Consider the following 22917-nt stretch of genomic DNA (forward strand, 5'->3'; position numbering starts at 1 on the left):
AAAGGCCCAAAAAAATTGAGTAATATTAGAGATAATACAAATTTTTTTTTAAAAAAATATAAGATTAAGTATACAACAAGAAGGAAAACTTGGTGATAATTAATCAAAGTGGTATGTTGCTGTCCTGAAAAGATTAAGCAAAAGATAATTTGCAAGGGTGGTTTATTAATATCATCAATAGCTGCTCTAATTTGAGATCCATCATCCCTCTTTCAACTCTTTGATTTGAGGTGCTCCAAGTCCTTTCATCTCAGCCACAAACACACAAACAAACAAAAAATAAAAAATAAAAAATAAAAAAAATAAAAAAGAAAGAAAAGAAAAGAAAAGAAAGAGGTACTCCAAGTCCAACTTTGAGAATCCAAAAACACTAGTTTATTATTTTTGAGAAACAACACTAGTTTATTATCATCCTTAGATCATTCCCATCAAAGATCAATCTTAAAAATTTTAGCATTTAGCATCTAAAAACTCAACTTTATAACATATAACACATCACTTTACAATATACCTTACATTAAAACTTCTATTTTTTTAACACCTCATTTAAATATTTTTTCTTTATTATTTTTATTCATTTTTTTATTCTTCCTCTCTCTCCTTGTCTCTCTCTTTCTCAACCTAACTATTCTCAACACCGCCAGCCACCACACTATCAATAGTCACCACAAAAACCACCACCCAACCACCCACCAAAAACCCAACACCCATACCACAACCACCACAACAACAACAACAACAACAACAACAACAACAAAAAAAATAAATAAAAAATAAAAAAAAAAATCCTCTACTATCGCCACTACCAACAAACCCACCAAGCAAAAAAATACACACACAGCAAACCCACATCCCAATCCACCATTGCCAAGCAACACACACACACACACACACACATAAACCCACCACAGCAACCCTTCAACCCGGATTCAACCCACAACATCAAACCAACCACAGCAAACCTCCATAAAAGCAAACTCATTATGTCGATCTATTGGACCACAACCCACCACGCCCCAAACTCACCATCTCGCCGCCACGAAATTTGACTCACAACCCTCAACCAGTAGATCGTTAAAAAAACCCATGACCCACAACCCACAGGAACCAAAACCATGACCATCAAATCGTTGGACCCACGACCTATGCCCATCGAACCACAATCATCGACCGCCACCACCTATGACCATCAGACCACGACCCACAACCCAAAATCAAAACCACAAGAGAGAGAAGATAGAAGTGAGAGAGGAAAGAGAAGGACATAAATGAGAAAAGAGATGTTGGGGCTGAATAAAAAACATTTTTTTTTTTTTTTTGTTTTACAATCCAGCTATAGTGAGTTGTTATTGATATCAGCTTACTATAGTTTAATGCTAAAATTTTTAGGATTTAGCATATTTGATGTAGGTGTGTTTATCATTTGAGGTGCTAAAAATGTAAAAAAATAGCATTTAACATTTTTAGCACATTTGATAAGAATGCTCTTAGATAACTACGAAATATCTCTGTGGTTAAAATAGAAATATATATTATATACAATAGTACAAGGAAGTTAATGTACATAAAGATTTTATGCAAAGTGGCTAGACTAGGCCTAGGCCTTAGAAAAAAATTTTAAGAATACCATGCTCAGGTTTGACCATTAGTGGCCCGAGCATTGTTTTCTTAAAATTTAGCATAATATATATTTAACATGCTAAAAGTATTTAGCATTTATGACTGTGCATTTGTGCCATTCTACTAGTAGAACAATACAAACTCAAATTGTAAAAATAAAAAACTTACTCTCTCTCTCTCTCTCTCTCTCTCTCTCTCTCTCTCTCTCTCTCTCTCTCTCTCTCTCTCTCTCTCTCTCTCTCTCTCTCTCTCTCAAACCAACCTTCAACCTCTCACCATCTTGCTCATCACTATCTCGCCTGTTTACTTGCCGTCTCACTCACACGCCTCTCTTCTTTCTCTCTTAAGCAGCGGCTTTATGAGTTGGTTGAGTTGGAGCTTAGCTTGGAGTGGATAGTGATGGCCATGAAGGAGGGAGGGTTGGCTTTTCTGATTTGATTTTGTCTATTAACATTGAACAGTTTTTTTTTTATTTTTTTTATTTTTTATTTTTTTTATTTTTTGAGTCTTGCATTGGTAGGGGGTAGGAGTTGCAGTGTTGGTGATTTTGGGCAGTGGTTGTTAGTTGTGGCAGTGTTGGTGTTATGGCTTGGTTAGATATGATTTTGGGTGTTGGTTTTTTATTTTAGGATGGGTTTTGTGGTATTGATGTGGTGGGTTTGGTTCTAGGTGTTATGTGGTGGTCTTAGTGTCCCTGGTGGTGGTGGAGGGTTGTGGGGGGTAATAAATGGTGGTGCTGTGTTTTATTTTGTTTTTAGTTTTTGTTTTGTTATTTTTTTAATATACTTGAGGTGTTTTTTAGATTATTTTAATATGTTGTAATCTAAAAAGAAAATTTGTGACGTAGTGTGTATTTTAAATAATTCATCAAGCAAAATTTTGGAGTATTAGAATAGCTTATACTTCTTTTTATGCTAAATTGTACCTGACCAAATTAACTATGAACAATGACCAAACTAATAATGTTTCCTTTGAGTAATTGCATCAGTCTGGCCAAATTTTTCCGTCTAGTTTATACTAAAAACCTACTTTTTCTATTTTATACTACCACTTTTCCAAAGCACCCACATCAATTCATCTATTTTACAATCTATTTTATTTAAATAATATTTTTATCAATATCTATCCTTCTGATTAATGTGCATCTTTTTCATCTTAACCTCATCTCAACCACATCTCTCCCTTTCTCTCTCAATTCTTCTTTGCCTCTAGGACTCCCTCAACTCTCTTTCTCTCTCATGTCTCAAACCAACATGTCTGGTACTCTTTGAATTCTCTTCCTCTCTCATATATCAAACCCAAAATTCACACATGGTAGAAGATCCGGCGATGGAAGCAAGAAAAATTTGGGCAGTAGCAAGGCAGATTCGCCGATAGTAGAAGCAAGCAAATAGGGGAAACAGCAAGGCAGATTTGGCAGTAGCAATGGCGGTAGATTTGACTAATTTTCGTTGGGTTTTTTATGTGGAGTTTCTGTTGGATTTTTCATATAGGTTCTGTTAGATTTGGTTTTTATTGATTTTGGTTTGGGTTTGGGATGAGTTTTCTGAAGGGTTTAGGTTGATTATGAGTTAGGTTTTCTGGTGGGTTTAGCTTGATTTTGAGTTGGATTTTCTGTTGATTTTTGGTCAATTTTTGTGGTGGGGATTATCAACTATTGAAATAGGTTGTAGTGGTGATGGTTGGGTGGTTCTGGGTTGGTAGTTGAGTGTTTCTCCTCCTCTTCTTTTGTTCTTTTGTTGGATTGTTGTGTCCATTGGAATGTTGTGTTTCTTTTGTTGGGTTGCTGTGTCCATTGGGAAAAAGAGAGAATATGAATGGTGAGAGAGAAAAAAATAATAAAATATTGCTATACACAGCTACAATAACCGAGTATATTTACACAGTTACTATAGCAAATATGTAAATATACACATTTTTACATCCACTGATGTGGATAGTTTTTTTTTTTCTTTTTTTTTTTTTAAATGTGTAAATTTTGTCACGTTTTGTATTACTGGTTAGGGCAACACGTGCTAGCCATGAAAAAAAAAAGTAGTGATTAGGATCAATTCTAAATTTTATTTGTATCACAAAATAAAGATATAAATCATTTGATTTTTAAAATATAAAGAGATTTACATTAATTGAAAGAAACATTAATTTTAAGAATTTTGATAATTATGTCATAAAAAGTTAATCTCATTCGTATAAGGCCGTGACGGATCCTAGTCCAATATTTTATTATTTTATTTTAACCTATAACTTACACCTCAATAGTTGTGAATATATTGTAATAACTACAATATGTCACGACATTTTTAGTTGTGCTAGATCTCAGTATGATATTTTATTATTTAATTTTATTGTATTTTGACCTATAAGGAATTGACACATGTGTCACAACATTTTCACAATATCTCTATGTATACATTGTACTTAATTACAATGTAAATTTATATTGTAGACACAAAAAATTTGGCAAATTTTGTACACATTTACAAAATTTGTACAATATTTACCATTTTTTGTGCAAATGTGTATAATATTAACCATTTTTGTGTATTTACAATGTAAACTTGCATTGTAAGTACAAAGTAAACATATAAAGATCTTTAAAAAAAAAAAAAAACAAAAACAAAGCTCAAACCAACGGGCATACTTGAAGGAAAAAAAGAAAGCAAAACAAAAAGTGCACCTCACTAATTGAATAAACCCCCCAAAAAAAAAAAAAACACTATTCATGAGCCTTTGGCTCTTTTTATATAGTTAATTGAAATAGATATGCCAACTTACATAAATATTTAAAAGGGGGAAAACAAAAACAAAAACTTTAGGCTCTGTAGAAATTAATGTTAAAATGTTGTAAACATAGCATTTTTTTTATTTGATTTATAAAAAACTAAGATCTCAACAATTGTGAAAATATTGTGATAACAATAAGTATTGTAACATTTTCTTAAAACATTTATTTTTAGTTGTGGTTGGTCACAATCTCATATTTTATTATTTTATTTCGATTTGTAAGAAATTGACATGTCAATAATTGTGAAAATATTGTGAAATTTGTTGTGTCAATATAACAATATATATACCAGCTTACATAAATATGTAAAAAAGAAAAAAAAAACACACACACACACACACACACACACACACACACACACACACACACAAACCGATTATTGGAAAAAAAAAAAACTTTAGGCACTGTATCTACTGTGCCAGTTGAATAAACCAAAAGCACTACATAATAAGTGTTGTAACATTTTCTCAAAACATTTATTTTTAGTTGTGATTGGCTACAATCTCATATTTTATTATTTTATTTCGACTGGTAAGAAATTGACACGTCAATAATTGTGAAAATATTGTAAAATTTGTTATGTTAGTATAACAATATATATACTAGCTTACATAAATATCTAAAAGAAAAAAGAAAACAAACTTTAGGCACTGTAACTACAGTGCCAGTTGAATAAAGCAAAAACACTGCACAATAAATGTTGTAACAGTTTTTCAAAACATTTTTTTTTTTAAGTTGTGGTTGATTACAGTTTAACAAATTAACATGTCAATAATTGTAAAAATATTGTGAAATTTGTTGTGTCAGTATAACAATATATATACCAGCTTACATAAATATTTAAAAGAAAAAAAAAACACAAACCGACTACTAAAAAAAAAAACTTTAGGCACTGTAGCTACAGTGCCAGTTAACTAAACCAAAAGCACTATAGCTACAATGCATACATGCATTTGCGATAAAAAAAAGCACTGCACAATAAATGTTGTAACATTTTCGCAAAACATTTATTTTTAGTTGTGGTTGGTCAAAGTCTCATATTTTATTATTTTATTTCAACTTGTAAAAAATTGACATGTCAATAATTGTGAAAATATTGTGAAATTTATTGTGTCATTATAACAATATATATACCAACTTACATAAATATTTAAAAGAAAAAAAAACACAAATCGATTACTGAAAAAAAAAAAAAAAAAAAAAAAAAAACCTTTAGGCATGGTAGCTACAGTGCTGCTTAGTACTGTAGCTACATCATCACTTGGTACTGTAGCTACTTTTCAAAACATGGAAAAAAAAAGGCAGTGGCTCACAAAACCAAATGTACAGTGCAAAAGCACTGTACGCGCATTCGCGCTTTCATACATAAGACAAGTGTCACAACATTTTCACAAAACATTTATTTTCAGTTGTAATTGGTCACAATTTCATATTTTATTATTTTATTTTGATTTATAAGAATTTGACACCTCAATAATTGTGAAAATACTATAAAATTTATTGTGTCAGTATAACAATATATATGCGGGTTCTTATAAATATTTAAAAAAAAAAAAAGTACAAACGGAAGACAAAAAAAAAAAAAAAATGTTGTAGCTACAGTGCTACTTCAAGTGGCACTGTATCAACTATTCAAAACTTGGGGAAAAAAAATGACTCACTACACCAAAAGGGGCACTGTAGAGGTATTGCCTCTTCTTATATAGTTAGTAGAAAAAAGAGCACAAATCGATGATTGAAAAAAAAAGGTACATATTGAACAAACCAAAAGTACTGTAACTTTTACACATTTACCTAACAAGTGTCACAACATTTTCACAAAACATTTATTTTCAGTTGTGGTTGGTCACAGTTTCATATTTTATTTTGACTTATAAAAAATTGACACCTCAATAATTCTGAAAATATTGTGAAATTTATTGTGTCAGTACAACAATATATATAAAAGGAAAAAAAAAGATCAAAAAAAACTGTAACTGTTCAAAACTAAAAAAAAAAAAAAAAAAGCTCACTAAAACTATACTGTAGATAAACAGTACAATACGTTATGTAAACAATACCAAACACTTTTTATATTATACACATTTTTACTTCCACAACTAGCGGTGATGCTCTTAGGAATATATGAAAGTTGGAGGAAAGTAAGGTAAGCCAATCAGGGCAGCACATGCAAATGATTACTGTAGAGTCAGCAATCACAAATAAAAGTAAAACCACACTTTGCAAATAAAATAACTATAATGGGTTCATAAAAAATAACAATAATGGGTCTATAGTCCTATAGACTTTATGATAGACCATAATATTCAATTAAAAAACCCCATGTGTCTACATCCCATTGGGCTAGACGTATGACATATGACGTTTCCCATTGGATCAAGACGTACGACATATGACGTTTTAAGTCTTCTTAAATCTTAACTTAAGGTGTTAAGTCAAAATAAAATAAAAATAAAGACTTCTTAATGTGTGGCTTGGCATGATAAATATGTACTCAGTGTTCACCATCTCTCGTGGTCTCTTCATACTTGAAGTCTTGAACTTGATTTCTCAATCAAGCATTGCTAACCCCTTCAGTACTTTTGGTTGAGTTTGAGATCTCAATTCACAGCTATAGAGCCATGCTGGAGGANAAAAAATGTTAAAAAAAAAAAAAAGATAACATTTACAAATATATATACACGCTCGCGGAGATATGAAAAAAAATTATTACCTTTACATTTTTTCTCTACTTTGTTGACGCCCAACCTCGATCAAAACGGGGCGAAAAAACCGCCATCGTCGTTGTGGGCCTTCATTGGACCATGCACCGTGGCAACAACTCCCACGCGCGGGAGGCCCTGTTAGAGGGCCCCTCTCAAAATATGGCACTGCAAGTGTGCGTGTGTGTGGTGTGGTTTACGCAGAGTTTCAGGTACTCTCTTAGTGGAGGAGGGTATTTGTCTATCTTTGGAGGTGTGGCAGGAATCTTGGCCAAATTTTAAGGGAATCACCAAAGGTAAGTGAAGTCGCTACCAATCATTGGGTTTTTCTAAGGTGTGATTGGTCACCTGTTTCTAGTTTATTTTATTACCAATCTTATGTTAAGAAAAATGACATTTTTCCTAATCTAATGTGGATGGCAAAAAAAATCTTGATTCTTAGGTCCGGAAGTTTGGTTACATGTGGGGAAGGTGTTAGACACCCCACAATACCTGTCCAAGGACAGTCCTTTGTTTTGATAAAACCTTAATTTTCAAAAATTGATAGTAAAAACATGATTTTGGCATTGGGTTTCGAGGCATTGCATGCATGGGGGCTTTTGAGGATTGGCTTTTGAATGGGTATGGTCCCAATCTATGCTTTCCTAAGGCTTCTGAGTAAAGTACTAGATTTTCATGGCAAAAATCCAGCGAGATATCGCCTTACTTTCACAGCGGAAATTAAGCATCGCTTGCCTTAGGTGACGCGGCAAATAGGGGTCACCATACTCTAGAGACGATGACGAATGGTACATGGCATAATATACCTAATACAAACCATCTAAAAGAGAAAGGGAGGAGGGAGAAAGGGGTTTAAAAGAGTACATAACCAAAGGAAAAGGCTAAACTCCTAAGTCTATTGAACACTGCCGCTTGGCTTAACCACATGCTTGCATCCGTTCCCTTTTTGCTTGTGCCTGGGAGACTGTGCCCTAGCTCCAAGTGTCCTCACTCTATGTGCATACATGCAAAGGCAAAGACACAAAACCAGCAAACAACCAATGGAAAGAAGAGATGCAAAGAGCATATGAAAATGCATTAAGTAGATAAGCATGATAGGCATGACGATCGAAGAAGCAATAAAGCAAGCAAACAAGCAAAAAGGCAACAAGCAAGAAAGCAAACAAAAGTTGGTGTTTGCAAGGGACAAATGTAGGTTTGGATCGAATGTCCACAACTGCATTGTGTTGAAGCATAGACAACACACTAGCAACCAAGACTCATGCATGGACATGTAAGCAAACGTGTAAAGATGCATAGAAAGCCAATGAGTGGCATAAACAAGCATAGTAAGCATATAATCACACATAGCGGAAAAAGGAATAGTACACACAGAGCGACCGGCATCATGGTGATGCATCCCAAATGTTTACATCCAAACAAGGCCTCATGGGCGTTGGATGTAACCGCACAACCACAAACCCACTAAGGGTGTCAAGCATGGCACAACCTTGAACTAGAAAGGTTAACACAGGTATAAAGTATAAAAACAAGCGAGCATAGACATGCAAATAGGGGTGATCCAAACCCTTTGATGTGGGCCGAGGTGTAAGGGAGATGACAAAGACCATAGGGTCTAGATCAGGTCCGAACCAATAGGCTAAAACACACAAAAAAGACAAAGCGACAAAAGGGCCATAATAGCACATGGCATGACAAACATAGCCTAGGCCTAGGCACACAAACAAGGTATGGAGCACACAAGCACATGGAATATAACATGAAACATGTAGAGAGCATAGATCCAAACACACAAGCATGTGGAATCATAGACATAGATATATAGGCATAGAAACATGCATGTAAACATATAGAAATTTAGCATATAGACATGGGAGGACATGAATCAAGCATACAAGTATGTGAAGACTCGGATATAGGCATAGGAGCATAGAACATGCATACAAACATGTAGATCTAAGCAAGACATAACCATAGACATTATATCAAGCATGTGAGGATGTAACCCTAACATCGACATACAGCAAAAAGAGGAACAAAACATAGAAAAACATGGCATAAAACCCTAAGCAAGTAGATCTAAACATATGAACATGTGGGAACATAGATCTAATCATGAAACATGGCATAACACATAATAACAAAGAGATTTAAGCTAGAAACACAAATAAAGCAAGAAACATGCTAAAGAAAGCAATAAATCATGTTATTCAAGCAAAAAGAGCAAGATAAAAGCTAGAAAAAGATTTAGAACGTTAGGGGTGTGGATGATAGCTAAAAAAGCTACATCTACACCCCTAAACCCAAAATCCAAAGTATAAAACCAAGGAAAGGAGGATTGGGTATAAGAACAATACCTCGCGTTATTGGTGAAGAGAAAAGAATCAAGAAGCTTTGATTAGTTTTTTGGGTGTTTTGTATATGTTTTTTGGTGTTTGGAAGAGAGAAAAACGTGTAGAGAGACCAGGCAAAGAGTAGAAAATCAGAAAAATGTCTTCTTCTTTTTTGATCCAAGGGGTGCCTGGGGCTATTTATAGCCCGGGCACGCCTTTCGAGGCAACTGCCCTTGGAGGGCCACCGGCCTCAAAAGGCCTTAGATGGGGCTGATCCTGACAACCTTGGAAAGATTTTAACTTCTTGTTTCCGAGAAGGTATGGATCTTGAAAATCCAACGGTCGAATCAAAAATTATGACTCTTGGAAGTTAGCAGTGCATTGATCGGTGTGTCATCTTGGTTTTCATGATATCTCGGTCGTTCTAACTTCGATTTCGACTCATGAATAGTCATTGGAATGAGAATCTAATAGTCTTTGTAATGGCATTGGTTTTGACTCGTTTTGACAGCCGGATCAAAATTAGGATTTTTGGACCCACCGAAGATCGACTTTGATTCAAATTTGGTCAAACTTAGTCAAAGTTTTTAAAATTCTCTGAGAAGCTCAGGTTTGATGTGAAAGTATGAAAATTTTCATTTTGTGAGAGTTTCATCTTCGTTTGACCTTCTGTCCAACCTAGAGTTGACTAGGGGCATTTAGAGTTGACTAGGGGCATTTTGGTCATTTTAGCTTAAAAAGGCACTTCGAGTGCTCTAGTGCCTTAATGGGTTGCACCACGTCATTCTAGATGTTCTCACAGCCTCATGGAGAGAAAAATATATTTTTTGGGACTTGACACGCAAATTGAAGGCGGACAAAATACGGTATCAACACACTTTTTAGAATACCCAAAAAATTGAGTAATACTAAAAGTAATACAATTTTGTTTTTGCTAGAAAAAAGTAATACAAATTTGAATACATAGAACTTACAAATGAATTTGTCACAAATTACAAGAAGTAATTCAAATAGAAAAATATTAGAGATACTATAAATTGTACTACATAAAATTTACAAATTGATGTGACAATTAATGAATATAATTGGTGGACTTAAACAACCTAATACATGAATATTTGAATTAATTTTGATGGTTGTTAATACATTTTTGTAAGCTTATATTGTAAAATTTACAGCATCGTTCATTCAAATACTCATTTATTATATTCCTAAAGTGTCACCAGTCAGTCACATTTATTATTATATCAATTTGTAAGTTATTTGTAATAATATTTGTTATACTTTTAGCATTTTCATAAAACCAAAAAAAAAAAAAAATAGTCATATTAAAAAGTAAGAATAATAGATTTTTTTAATAAAAAAAATCATGAAGTAAGATACTAGTTAAATATTATTTTAAATGATTAAAAAAAAAGTACCAATTTAAAACTATCTCTTTAAGAGATCATTTAGCCAGCGCATTGGGCGTTGCGCGTTTACGTTTTCAGCTCTTCTTTTTCTTTTTCTTTTTTTTCATTTCATGCGTTTCTAGCTTTCCCAGCCACTTTTTTACTGTAGCAACACTGTTGCGGCTACTGTTCATTGAACGGTAGCCACAACATGTGACTTTTTCACACAACTTTTACTGTTTATGGACCCACAAATTTCACTTTTCAGCAACTTTTTCATTAAAAATGGGTCCCACAGTACTATTTACACATTTAAAAATTATTTGCTACAGTGTTTTTCAGTTTTTAATTTTCAGCTGTATCCAAACGGACCCTAAACCTCCAAATTTTTTAGATCACCCTAAATGGCTGCGTACGCAAATTTCAAAGTGTGCTAGTTGGTGCATATTCTTTGGCTGAAAGATATTAGCCACTAAACATAATAAATTTTATATACATGTCACACAATTGGTTGGATGTCAATCAATTTCTTTTCTCATTTGTGGCAAATGAAAAAAAATTTCTTAAAAAAAATTATTTTAGCCAATTTAGCCTTTGAACTTCCGAAATATGTCAAATTGACACTTCTATTAGTCTATCGTTTAAATTGACTAACGTTAACATGACATACACATGAACAAAAATTACTAAACACTATTGCAACCGATTGAGAGAGAAAAAAAGAAATTGAGGAGAGAGAGGATCTCTCAATTGATTAAATTGTTGCGTCACTGAACTTAGTGGGCTTGACATTGATCTCACCATACAACTACAACAACAACTATAATATGTTCTAGTTGTGCACCACTAAAATATGATATTTTTTTAGAATAGCTTATGCTAATACTCTAAGGATGCATGGACCTTGTGGTGGCTCGTTCCCAACAACCTTGGGCTTTTGGGCTTAAACCCCTAATTTGCTTGTGCTCTGGGTTGGGTTTATCCCATAATGGGAGGTTCAAAAAGTGGTTGTTAATGCCACAGACAGAGCTAGCACGTTATTTTGGTCCTAAACTCCCTTGACCTTGACTCAACCAAGGTGATGATTGTGTAGTCGAGGTCTTTCCCTAAAACTTGAGTAGGATTTCTTACTTCTCGGGGAATGTCTTTTCTTACTTCTCTCGTATCTCTCTCCCCCAAAGTTTTCCAACCCCCAACACAATGACCTCCTTCCCTTTTTATACTCTCTTGTTGGTGGAGCCCTTATGATTACAAAATCTTCCACACGCATGTGGGACCCACCTAATCATGGATGAAAGCAGTTATATAGGTTTGGGGCACTCTTCTTGCCTATTAAATCGGTTTCCAAAAGTGGGCCCTAGTTTTTTTTGCCTTAAAAGAACTGCATGGTAACTTGTGCCTAATTTGAGTCAAATGCTCGAATGTGTCCGTCCTCGAATCTAATTAGGTTTATGGCTGAGGTAGCAACTCTAAACCTTAATCCATTTAACCTTTTTTTGCCCACCCTATGGCTGAGCCCAACTTCAAAATGGGCCGACTCATCTCTTCGGCCTTATTTTGGAATGGGCCTGCAGTCTTCCCCCACATAGGCCTAATTGCACTTGACCAAACTATGTACAATGTCTTATATATTATTATTAATTTCTATCAAATTTTAGGGAGAGAATTGAGAAAATATTTGAAATGTATCAATGATCTTATTGATTCTCTAGATTGTTTCTGTACATACATACATATTATAAATAAATATATATGAACCAGAGTAAGGGAACTAAGAGCATTAGCATCAATGGTGTGAGAAAGTTAGATTTTAGCACCAAGAAAAAAGCTACTTTATCATATTTAACTCACCATTTTACAACTCACCTTACATCAATGCTCTTATTTTTCACAACACAGCTAAACATGATTCATTTATTTATTATGTTCTCTCTCTTTTTCCGTCTCTCTTTAAGCCACCAAACCCATGGCCTCTCTTCTTCTTTGTCTCTCTATCTTCTTCATCTCCCTCTCTTCAACCCACAACCACCACTACACCACCATCACAACCACCAAACCCATATCCATATCAAACACAAACCCATATGAATATACAGAGTCAAAATCTCATCAAGCACAACCCACAACCAAAGCCCAAAATTCGATCTGATCAAACACAATCAAAACCCAAAATCTGATCAGATTAAACGCAACCCACAACTTGATTTCAACCCAAAATTCAACCCACAACCAAAGCCAAAATTAACCACCACTGTCGCCAAAATCCAAGAAACCCATAACCAAAATGGTAAAATCAATCACCACCACCAAACCTACAGCCAAACTCACAAAATCAACCACCACCACCACCATAGCCAAAATCCACAAAACCACGCCCAAAATCAACCACTAGCACCAAACCCAGAGAGAGAGAGAGAGAGAGAGAGAGAGAGAGAGAGAGAGAGAGAGAGAGAGAAGAGTGTGGACACACATTTTGTACCCGTTAATAAGTTTTGGTCCCCGGCTCCAATGATGAGCTTGACATATGTCAATCAAGGTTAATTAAAGAGTTCACAATAGTTTGGAAGTAATCACAACTCAAAGTGCTCAAATCGCTTTGGATACTGAAAAATGACATTTTCTCATTGTTTTGAATATAACTTTTGATCCACAAACAATTTTATGTGAGGTTTCTTTCATTAGAAAGTAGACATCCTGGGTTTCAATTTGAACATAAATTTTGCCTAATTTGGACTCATATTGAGTAAGTTATGACTATTTGAATTTAGGCCAACTAAGCAGTCCGAATTTTTAAGTTTTAAAATTTCATTTTAAGGGCCCAAAATATCATGATTTGATGTGGGCCAGCCCATAGACCCTTGAGAACGTCCAAAGATCATTAAACAGTCTCAAAAACTGTAATTTTAACTTATAAATACTCATCTTATACCTCCAATCAAAATCCTAGATAAAGAGAGTGATTTTTTAGCCTCTATTTTCTCAAAAAACTTTTTTTTTTTTTTTTTCCTTTTCAAAACGGAAGGGCAGCCCCTTAAAACATTTTTTAATCATCAAAAAACCTCTCTTTAGTGAGTTCTAAGGCAAAAAATTTGTTTTCAAAGTTGTTTTCTAAAACCCTTTTCAAAACCTTTTGTTCTTGAGTTGTGATTACTAACTTATGCGCTGTTCATTAATTATTCTTGTTCCCTCAAACTAATATTTGTGTTGTAGGTGCTGAGGGGCTGATTAAAACCATCTCAAATCTATGATTCTAAAGCAAGGTGAGTTTCTTTTCCATGATTTCTCACCTTGCTATATATGATTCACATGAGTTCTTGATGTATTCTCTCTAGTCATTATATTTTATTTGCTTGTTGAGTTTACTCATGCTTAATATGTTTTAATATGATTTTAGGTTGTTTATAATATGTTCTTGTTGCTCTTGGATTATTATTTTTGGTTTTATGTAAACTTTAACATGTCTATTTATTTTATGTAGTTTCGTTTAGTTGTTTGTTTTGTTTCATGTTTATTTGTTTATATTGATCTTTGTTTTATCTTCTTTATGTTAGTTTAGTTTTTTAGGTTTCTAATACGCTTGTTTGATCTCACATGTTAGATGTTTGTTTGATTAAATCTCTAAAAATGTAGTTTTTCGAATCTATATTAAGCCCATCCTTGTGTCATCTCAGGCTTTAGGCCCACCTTTGTCTTGTCTAGGGGCTATAAGCTCATTCTTGTGTCATCTTGGGCCTTAGGCCTATCTTTGTTTATGTTGGGCCCTAGGTCCGTCTTTTTTTTTGTCTAGGGGCATTAGGCCCATTCTTATGTCATCTTGGGCCTGAGGTCAATTCATGTTTTGTCTTTGCCTTGTCTTGGGCCTTAGGCCCGTCCTTGTTTTGTTTAGGGACATTAAACCCATCTTTGTTGTGTTTTGGAGCCTTAGACCCATCCTTGTTTTTGTTTTGGAGCCTTAGGCCCATGTCATGTCATCTAGAGTTGTTACCTTACCCTGTTCTTTGTCTTGGGCCCTAGGTCCACTCTTGTCTGTCTAGAGGCATTAGGCCCATGTCTTGTCAAGGTTTGTCATCTTTTAGTGTCTTCAAGTTTCTTTCTTTTGGACCTTGTCTAAACTTTGTGGTCTCATTCTAGGGGCATGGTTAAATGGGCATTGAATGTAAAATTTATTGATGGTGATCTTCATGAAATGTTTCTCATAAGGATAAGTCTCTTGTAATGACCCATCATTACTCCTAAAAAGAATCTTGCACAACCATCTTATTCTTGAACTTTTGATGATCGCCTCATAAGAACTGATTTTACTTCCGTTGACCAAATGGCATCAAGTGACCAAGATACTTTGAAGAAGATAGAAGAAATGATGACAAGGATGACTGCTAATATCATTGGGAGGTTTCACTATCTTAAGGGTGCTCAAGAAAAGAAGAAGAAGGTAGTGTAAGAACCTCAAGATAAAGACTCTATTTTTTATGATGATTGTTTTGAGGAAAAAGGGGCTGAGATCAACAAGGAACCTAAGAAGAAAGAAAAGTCAAAAGAAACCAAAGAGGTGGGTTAAGAAATTGAGAAGATGAAGGTATGCTTAAGAGATCCCAAGGTATGGAGGACTACATGCTTGATATTGAGGAATTGTGTCCATTTCCCAATGTCCAACTCCCCCCAAAGTTCAAGATGCCAAGGATGGATTCTTTTAATGGAAATGGAAATCTCTAGAATCATTTGAAGCAATATGTTCTTGCCATGAAGCCTCTAGGTCTTACCAAGGAGCAAATCATTTTGTGTTTCCCTCGAACTCTTAGTAGTGTAGCCCTACAATGGTATCACTCATTGGAAAATGCTAAGATGAATGATTGGAACAAGATGGCTGAAGCTTTTGCACAACAATATTCATACAATGTTCAATTGGATCTGAGCCTTAGAGACTTGGAGACTACAAAGCAATTGAGCAATGAGTCAATTTCTGATTTTTTGATGAGGTGGAGAAGAAAAGCTTCCAAAATGCCTAATCATCCTAATGAGAAAGACCAAGTAAGGACGGTCATGAAGAATGTATTGCCTACTTATGGGCGCCAACTTGCACCAATTCCTTTGAAAACTTTTGTGGATTTGTATGATGTTGGTATACAAGTTGAGGATGCTATTAAAAGTGGACTTATTGAGAAGAGTGATGCAAAACCTCAAAAGAAGTTTGGGGAAGGAAATTCAAGTAATAGTGGTAACAATGGTGGTAAGACAAGTGAAGTTAAAGTTATTAATGTTCGAAGAGAGCTTACTCCATTGGGAATAACTTTATCACAAGCACTTGAAACTTTGTCAACCAAAGGATTTATCAAGCTATTGGATCTCGGAAGTTATACTTCAAACACCTCTGCTCCAAACTACAATGCAAGTGAGTATTGTAAGTACCATCAGAACCATGGTCATTCTATTGATAAGTGCACTCGTCTTTGTCATGACATTGAAGACCTCATTCAATCTGGCAAGATCCTTAAGCCACCCATCAACCTCCCAAACATCAAGACTAATCATCTTCCCAACTACAATGTTGTGCCTCCTCCTACTTAGGGTTGATTGATCAAGAGGTTTAGTCTTTGTTTTTGCATACATAAGAGTCTTTCATTTCAGTTTGTTTTTCAATTCAAAAGTGTCCTTGTTTTTTCAATTCAATATGTCTTTGTTGTTTCAATTCAGTGAGTCTTTCAATTATTGTACTCTTTTAATTCAACAATAACGTGGTTTGCAATAGTTTGAGTTTTATGATAAGTTCTCAAAATTTCAAGTTGATTTGATTCTCAATATACGATGTTGCATTTTTGCCCATAATTGAACACTGGAAATTGGGATGAAGAGAGGTCACTATTCTACTATCCTAAACACATTGATGTTTGTTTTATCTTCTTTATGTTTATATTGATGTTTGTTTTATATTGATTCTCAATATGTTTATATTGATGTTTGTTTTATATTAGTTTAGTTTTTTAGGGTTTCTAACACACTTATTTGATTTCACATGTTATATGTTTGTTTGATTAAATCTCTAAAAATGTAGTTTTTCGAATCTGTATTAAAGGTTGCATATGCATACTTGAGTACACGTACGCATATTTCATGTATGCGTACGCACCCCAAATCCAGATTAGGGCAAAATCTTGTTTTTATCATCTTTGATCATTTTTCATATGCTATTTGATTCCGTTTGACTTTGTTTTAGGTTAACTAGTTAGGTTTAATTGCTTTCCATGTTTGTTTGAATCTTTGGCCGTGTTTAGTTTATTTTACAATCTTTCTTTATGTGTATGATTTAATTGTTATCTTCTTCCTTTTTAATATAATATGATTGACTTGTATTTTATTTGTTTCCTTTTTTCTTTTTCTTTTTTTGTGGTATGATATTTAATTATTGGTGTTTTATTATTTTCCATGTTGTTTGAGTTTTTTTTTTCCCATGTTTAGTTTATTTGATTTTCTTTCCTTGTGTGTTTTATTTAATTATCAGCTTGCTGTGTTTATTTTATTTTGTATGATTGTATTTTATTTGTTTCCTTTTATATTGTAATATGTTTCTAACATGTTGTGTGTGTTATTTCCTTAAGTGCATGATGTATATTTAGGATAAGGATTAGGGTTCTCTTAATAAAATCTAATTAAATACAGCCTAACAACACATAATGGAGGCCGGCCCACAAGTTAGGCGGTCTTGGGTGCCTAACACCTACCCAAGCTTTACTCAAACTCTAGAACCATAATCTAGTATGTGGACCCATGTGTGTAAGTGGTTGGCACAAAAGACCCAATATAGTTCCTAGACCTAAAATATGTGGCGACTTCATTTGTCCACAAAAAGGAAAATAAAGGAGAAGCAACAGGGAAGAAAGGCAAAAGAGGTGAAGAAAGAAAAAAGAAAAGGGAGAAAGAGAGGAGCTCAGGAGATGTAAGAATACCAGCGACAAAAAGAAAATAGAGAAAGTGAAAAGTAAGAGAGAATAGGTCTTGATAACTACTTGATGATAGTAAGTGATCAAAATAGGTTTTGATATTGGACATTCTTAGACATGGACAGCCTAGTCTTGCACAATGCAATTCTTGTTCATTAAGATCCAAACTAGGCAGCAAGATTGCTATTAGCATATCACAAATTAAAGCATCTGCACCTAGAAAGCTTGACAATTAGAACCAAAAAGGCAAGCAATCAGGCCTAAGTAATAAGTTTTAATGGATTTATCCTTACAAAATGAGGTCAAATAAATATTATTTGGTTTCATCTACGGGCATTTGGAAGTGAATTTCTTGATGTAAAGTTTGATGTGTGAAAGGGTGAAGCTGTACTTAATATCAATAAGTCATGGTAGAATAGTACATGTTAATTATTTTTTAACAAGAAAAATAACTGTTACAAATCTTCTCAAAAAATAAAAATTAACTGTTACAATTACAAATACTTCTATCATTACACATCAGTGAAGTAACAAGCTGTGGTTCATTGTCTATCATTATACACCATTTTGGTTGTTTTGGTTATTTATTGATGATACATTCTTGTACTCTCAAAGCTTAATAATGAATGTTTTCTCTTGCCTTTTTTGTTAACAATCAATGCTCCATATCTCCCCTTTAATGTGGTCTCCAAATAGTGCCAGTGGAGAGATTTTGAGGGTCACTATTGTAATATATTATATCATCACTATGAGAGAGAGAGAGAGAGAGAGAGAGAGAGAGAGAGAGAGAGAGAGAGAGAGCTAATCCCAACTTTCTAGTGGAAAGTGATGACACTAAGATAACATTAAAATGAATTATTCAATAAACTATAGAAAATTTAATTATCCTGTAAGATAAATACATAAAAATAGGAACAGAGATAAATATACAAACATAGGACACAATCTTACATAAGCAAAGGCCTTTTTTTTTTCCTTCGATTTTATACTTTTAAAACTTGTTTTTCTAGGTGTTTTGAGAAATTTCTCTCAAGAACAAATTTTTAATTTTTTTAGCATTCAAAACCTGTTTGGCAATATTTTAGGTTTGGGCAAATTACAACTTACTCACATGTGATTTAGTTAAAATTTAAGTTGGTTACTTATGATTTAAAATTTGACACTTTATCCACCTGAGGTTAGCTCAATTAAAGTGTTATAACCCATCTTTGTTAAAATAGGGCTAAATATGTAGTTTTGCTCCAATTTTATGTCTCTCTCCTTCAAAAACACAAAAAATACAAAATCTATTTTATAGGGTTTTCAATGCTAGGTTCTTCTAATTGCTCTATCAAGGAAGCTAGAAATTATAGATCAAGATTGTATGCTTGGACCAATATCTTACATGGTCGGGATGTACTTCTAAGGGGATGTAGATGGTGTATTAGGGATGGCAAATTAGAAAGCATTTGGCATGATTTTTGGTCACTAAGGAAAAATCCACCTCAAGTTCTCTCCCATTTGCTTGAGTCATTGGCTAATGCTAAAGTAGAAATTCTCATTGATGTTTCAACTAGGCAGTGGAATCACAATTTAATTGATGGTATTTTTGTCAGTACAGCCAACCCCTCGGTCTCTCCCTCTTAGGAGACGAGGTCAATGGAGAACTCCACCGTCGAGCATGATAAAGATAAACTTTGACGAAGCCATCTTCACTAAGGAGCGTAAGTTAGGGATTGGAGTGGTGCTGTGTGATGCGCATGGTTTGGTGCTGGCCTCTTTATCTTGGCAACCGTCACAGGTTTACAATCCACTGGAGATCAAAGCAAAGGCAGCTTCATCGGATCTTTAGTTTATAGCAGATTTGGGATTCAATCAAGTGGACTTAGAAGGAGATTCTTAGGTTCTTTTGACAGCACTGATCAATGACAGTTTGTTTTTGTCCTCTAATAGTTTGCTTGTTGATGATGTATGATTTGACGCTAGATTTTTTACTCAATTACATTACTCTCATGTAAAGAGATAAGGTAATAAGGTTGCTCATAATGTAGCTATACATGCTTTATGTATTTTAGATTTTGTTGTGTGGATGAAGGATGTTTCACCACTTTTTGTTTTTGTTGTCCAAACTAACATTTCTTATTTTTCTTAATAAAATGAATTATGTTTTCCCTCCCAAAAAAAAAAAAGAAAAGAAATGTACACAGTTATGTCGTTTACACATTATTCTTGTCTTTTTCTTCTTTCTTTTCAATTTCTTCTTGGTAGTGCTGTCTTTCTCCTCTTTTTTTTTTGGCTGAATGTCTTTCTTCTTTTCTTGATCACTTTGATAGTTTCCTTAGTAATGTAGGAAAATTGAAAGGTGAGGTGGGCCAATATATCGAGGCCAGCACATGCAAATGATTAGACATGGCAATACAGGTCAGAATTTTAAATTCTAACCCGACCCGTAAAATACCTGACTGAACCCGATTTTTTTGACCCGAAGTAAAAACAGGTTGACCCGTGACCATACCCGATTTTTTGTGGGTTAACCCGACCCGACCCGGATAACTAGTGACCCGACCCATTAAAAAAAATTTGCTAAAAAAAATTTAAATTACGTCCTGATACTAGGTGCATAAAGCACAAAGTACCAAAACTAATAGTCAAAATATTATAGATATAAAGTTATAAAGAAGTAAATCTGTTGTCAAGACATGACGTGAGAGAATGACTATTTGAGCTTTTTTTTTTTTGCTAAAGACTATTTGAGCTTCATCAGTCATCACAACCAATAAGACCAAAAGCTTCACAAATCACAAACATGACATGAGAGAAGAGACAAGACAACACAAGGCTGTCAAGACAACCGTTTAAAAAATAAAAAAAAAATCTCATTCAATACTAGCTATAGTCCATTGTCCAAAGCCAAAGGCACAATGCACAAACCTGAATGTTGAAATGTGACAAACCAAAAACCAAAGGGCCCCAAAGCTTCCTCAATTCAGTTTCTCTACTCTTTCTCTTGCCGTCTTGCACCTCTGCCCTTCTTCATACATTCCACACTTTTTTAGTTTCACACAAAGTTGGCTATATGGATTTGAAGGTAATTTAATTCGTTTTAGTCATAATTATACACTTTTAATTCTTTATTGATTTGCTTTCATGGTACATTAAGTTATATTAAAATATTGTATTGTAGATGAAGATGCTAACGAAATTAGCCAACTTGAGCTACAATTTGCAAGTATGAATATTTGCAATGCTGAATCTGTTACCAACGTTGAGTAAATTGAGATTGAGGTGTAATTCTTATAAAATATTTACTTATTCTTCTTTACTTAATATGTTATGTTTATCTTTAAATCTTTTTTTGTTCAGTTTATCTTTTTAAGTAATCTAACTTTACTATTATTTTAAATGCAACAAGAACATGTGCACTTAAGAAGACTGATAACTTGCTACTTTGCTGACTTATTTGTTTTGTTTGTTTTAAAAAATATCTCTTTTTGAAGATGTAAACGTGTAATTATATGTATTTTAATAGTGAACTATTAACATTGAAGACTTTTTCTATTATGAATTTATGACTATAAATAATTTTTGTCATACTTAAAATTGTCAAAATTAGAAGGATATTAACAAGTGGCATTAAGTGCAATTCTTTTACTTAATTGATTTTATTCATTCTTTCTAAATAGGTTGTCATTGATTTGTTTATGTAATTGAAAAAAAAAAAAAAAACAACGGATTGACCCATTTAAAAATGACCCATTTCAACCCACGACCTGTTTCTCCTTCTTTTTTCTTTTTTTGGCTGAATGTCTTTCTTCTTTTCTTGATCACTTTGATAGTTTCCTTAGTAATGTAGGAAAATTGAAAGGTGAGGTGGGTCAATATATCGGGGCCAGCACATGCAAATGATAGATTGAAGAGTCAGCAATCACAAAAATAAAAGTAAAACCACACTGTGTAAATAAAAGAACGACAATGGGTCTTAGACTTTATGACAGTAATAGACCAAGAAATTCAATTAAGAAAACCCCACATGTCTACTTCCCATTGGGCTAGACGTACAACATATGACGTTTCCCATTGGGTCTAGACGTATGACATATGACGTTTTAAGTCTTTTTAAGGTCTACTTAATTTGCCATAATATATGTACTCTGTGTTCACTAACGATCGTGGCCTCTTCATACTAGAACTTGATTTCTCAATCAAGCAGTGCTAGCCCCTTCTGTAATTTTGGTTGAGTTTGAGATATCAATTCAAAGCTATAGAGTCATGGCGGAGGAAAAGGTTTGTCAATTTTGTAATTGTTATATCAAATGAACATATTCACCATTTTTTTATTATTTGAAAAATGATTAATTTAATATGATATGCATCTGAGTTTAATTCTTTTTGCTCATAATTGTTCTTCGGCTTTTCTATTCTCTTCTGCTTAAATGTGGATAACATACTTACAATTTCTCTGCTATTATAGAAAACAACATTTATGTGGATCAAGGTCGACCTTCAATGCCCTCGCTGCCGCAAGAAGATCAAGAAATTGCTTTGTCAAATCCCTCGTGAGTCTCTCTTTCTTAAGTTCAATTTTAGTGTATATATGAATGTGCAAGTTTGTGTTTTTACGTAGCTAAATAATAAATAAATAAATAAATAACGAAAACTGAGTTATTACGTGTTGGTAATTTTTGTGAACAAAAGAAGTACAAGACCAACAATACAAGGAGAAGGAAAACTTGGTGGTAATACATAACGTGAGAAAATGATTATTTGAGCTTTTTTTTTTTTTTTTTTTTCGCTGAAGACTATTTGAGCTTCATCAGTCATCACAACCAATAAGAGATAAAACTTCACAAATCACAGACATGACATGAGAGAAGAGACAAGACAACACAAGGCTGTCAAGACAACCATTAAAAAAAAAATCTCATTCAATAATAGCTGTAGTACATTGTCCAAAGCCAAAGGCACAATGCACAAACTTGAAAGTTGAAACATGACAAACCAAAACCCAAGGGGCCCCAAAGCTTCCTCAGTTCAGTTTCTCTACTTTTTCTCTAGTTGTCTTGCACCTCTGCCCTTCTTCACACATTCTACACTTTTTAGTTTCACACAAAGTTGGCTATATGGATTTGAAGGTAATTTAATTTTTTTTAGTCATAATTATACAATTTTAAT

General features: G+C 33.9%; 1 protein-coding gene and 1 long non-coding RNA gene across 2 annotated transcripts in view; both read left to right on the forward strand.

The window, feature by feature from the left end:
* LOC111985511 (pollen-specific leucine-rich repeat extensin-like protein 1) overlaps positions 1 to 22917 on the forward strand; it is a 45548-nt gene that overhangs the window by 15457 nt on the left and 7174 nt on the right. The gene's annotated exons all lie outside the window — the stretch shown is intronic.
* Positions 21894 to 22487, forward strand: LOC111985516 (uncharacterized). The gene is made up of 3 exons (XR_010630865.1): positions 21894 to 22029; positions 22217 to 22301; positions 22441 to 22487. It is a non-coding gene; the product is annotated as an uncharacterized LOC111985516 (long non-coding RNA).

The sequence above is a fragment of the Quercus suber genome, unplaced genomic scaffold (assembly GCF_002906115.3).
Source record: "Quercus suber isolate HL8 unplaced genomic scaffold, Cork oak 2.0 scaffold_10, whole genome shotgun sequence".
NCBI classification, from domain to species: Eukaryota; Viridiplantae; Streptophyta; class Magnoliopsida; order Fagales; family Fagaceae; genus Quercus; species Quercus suber.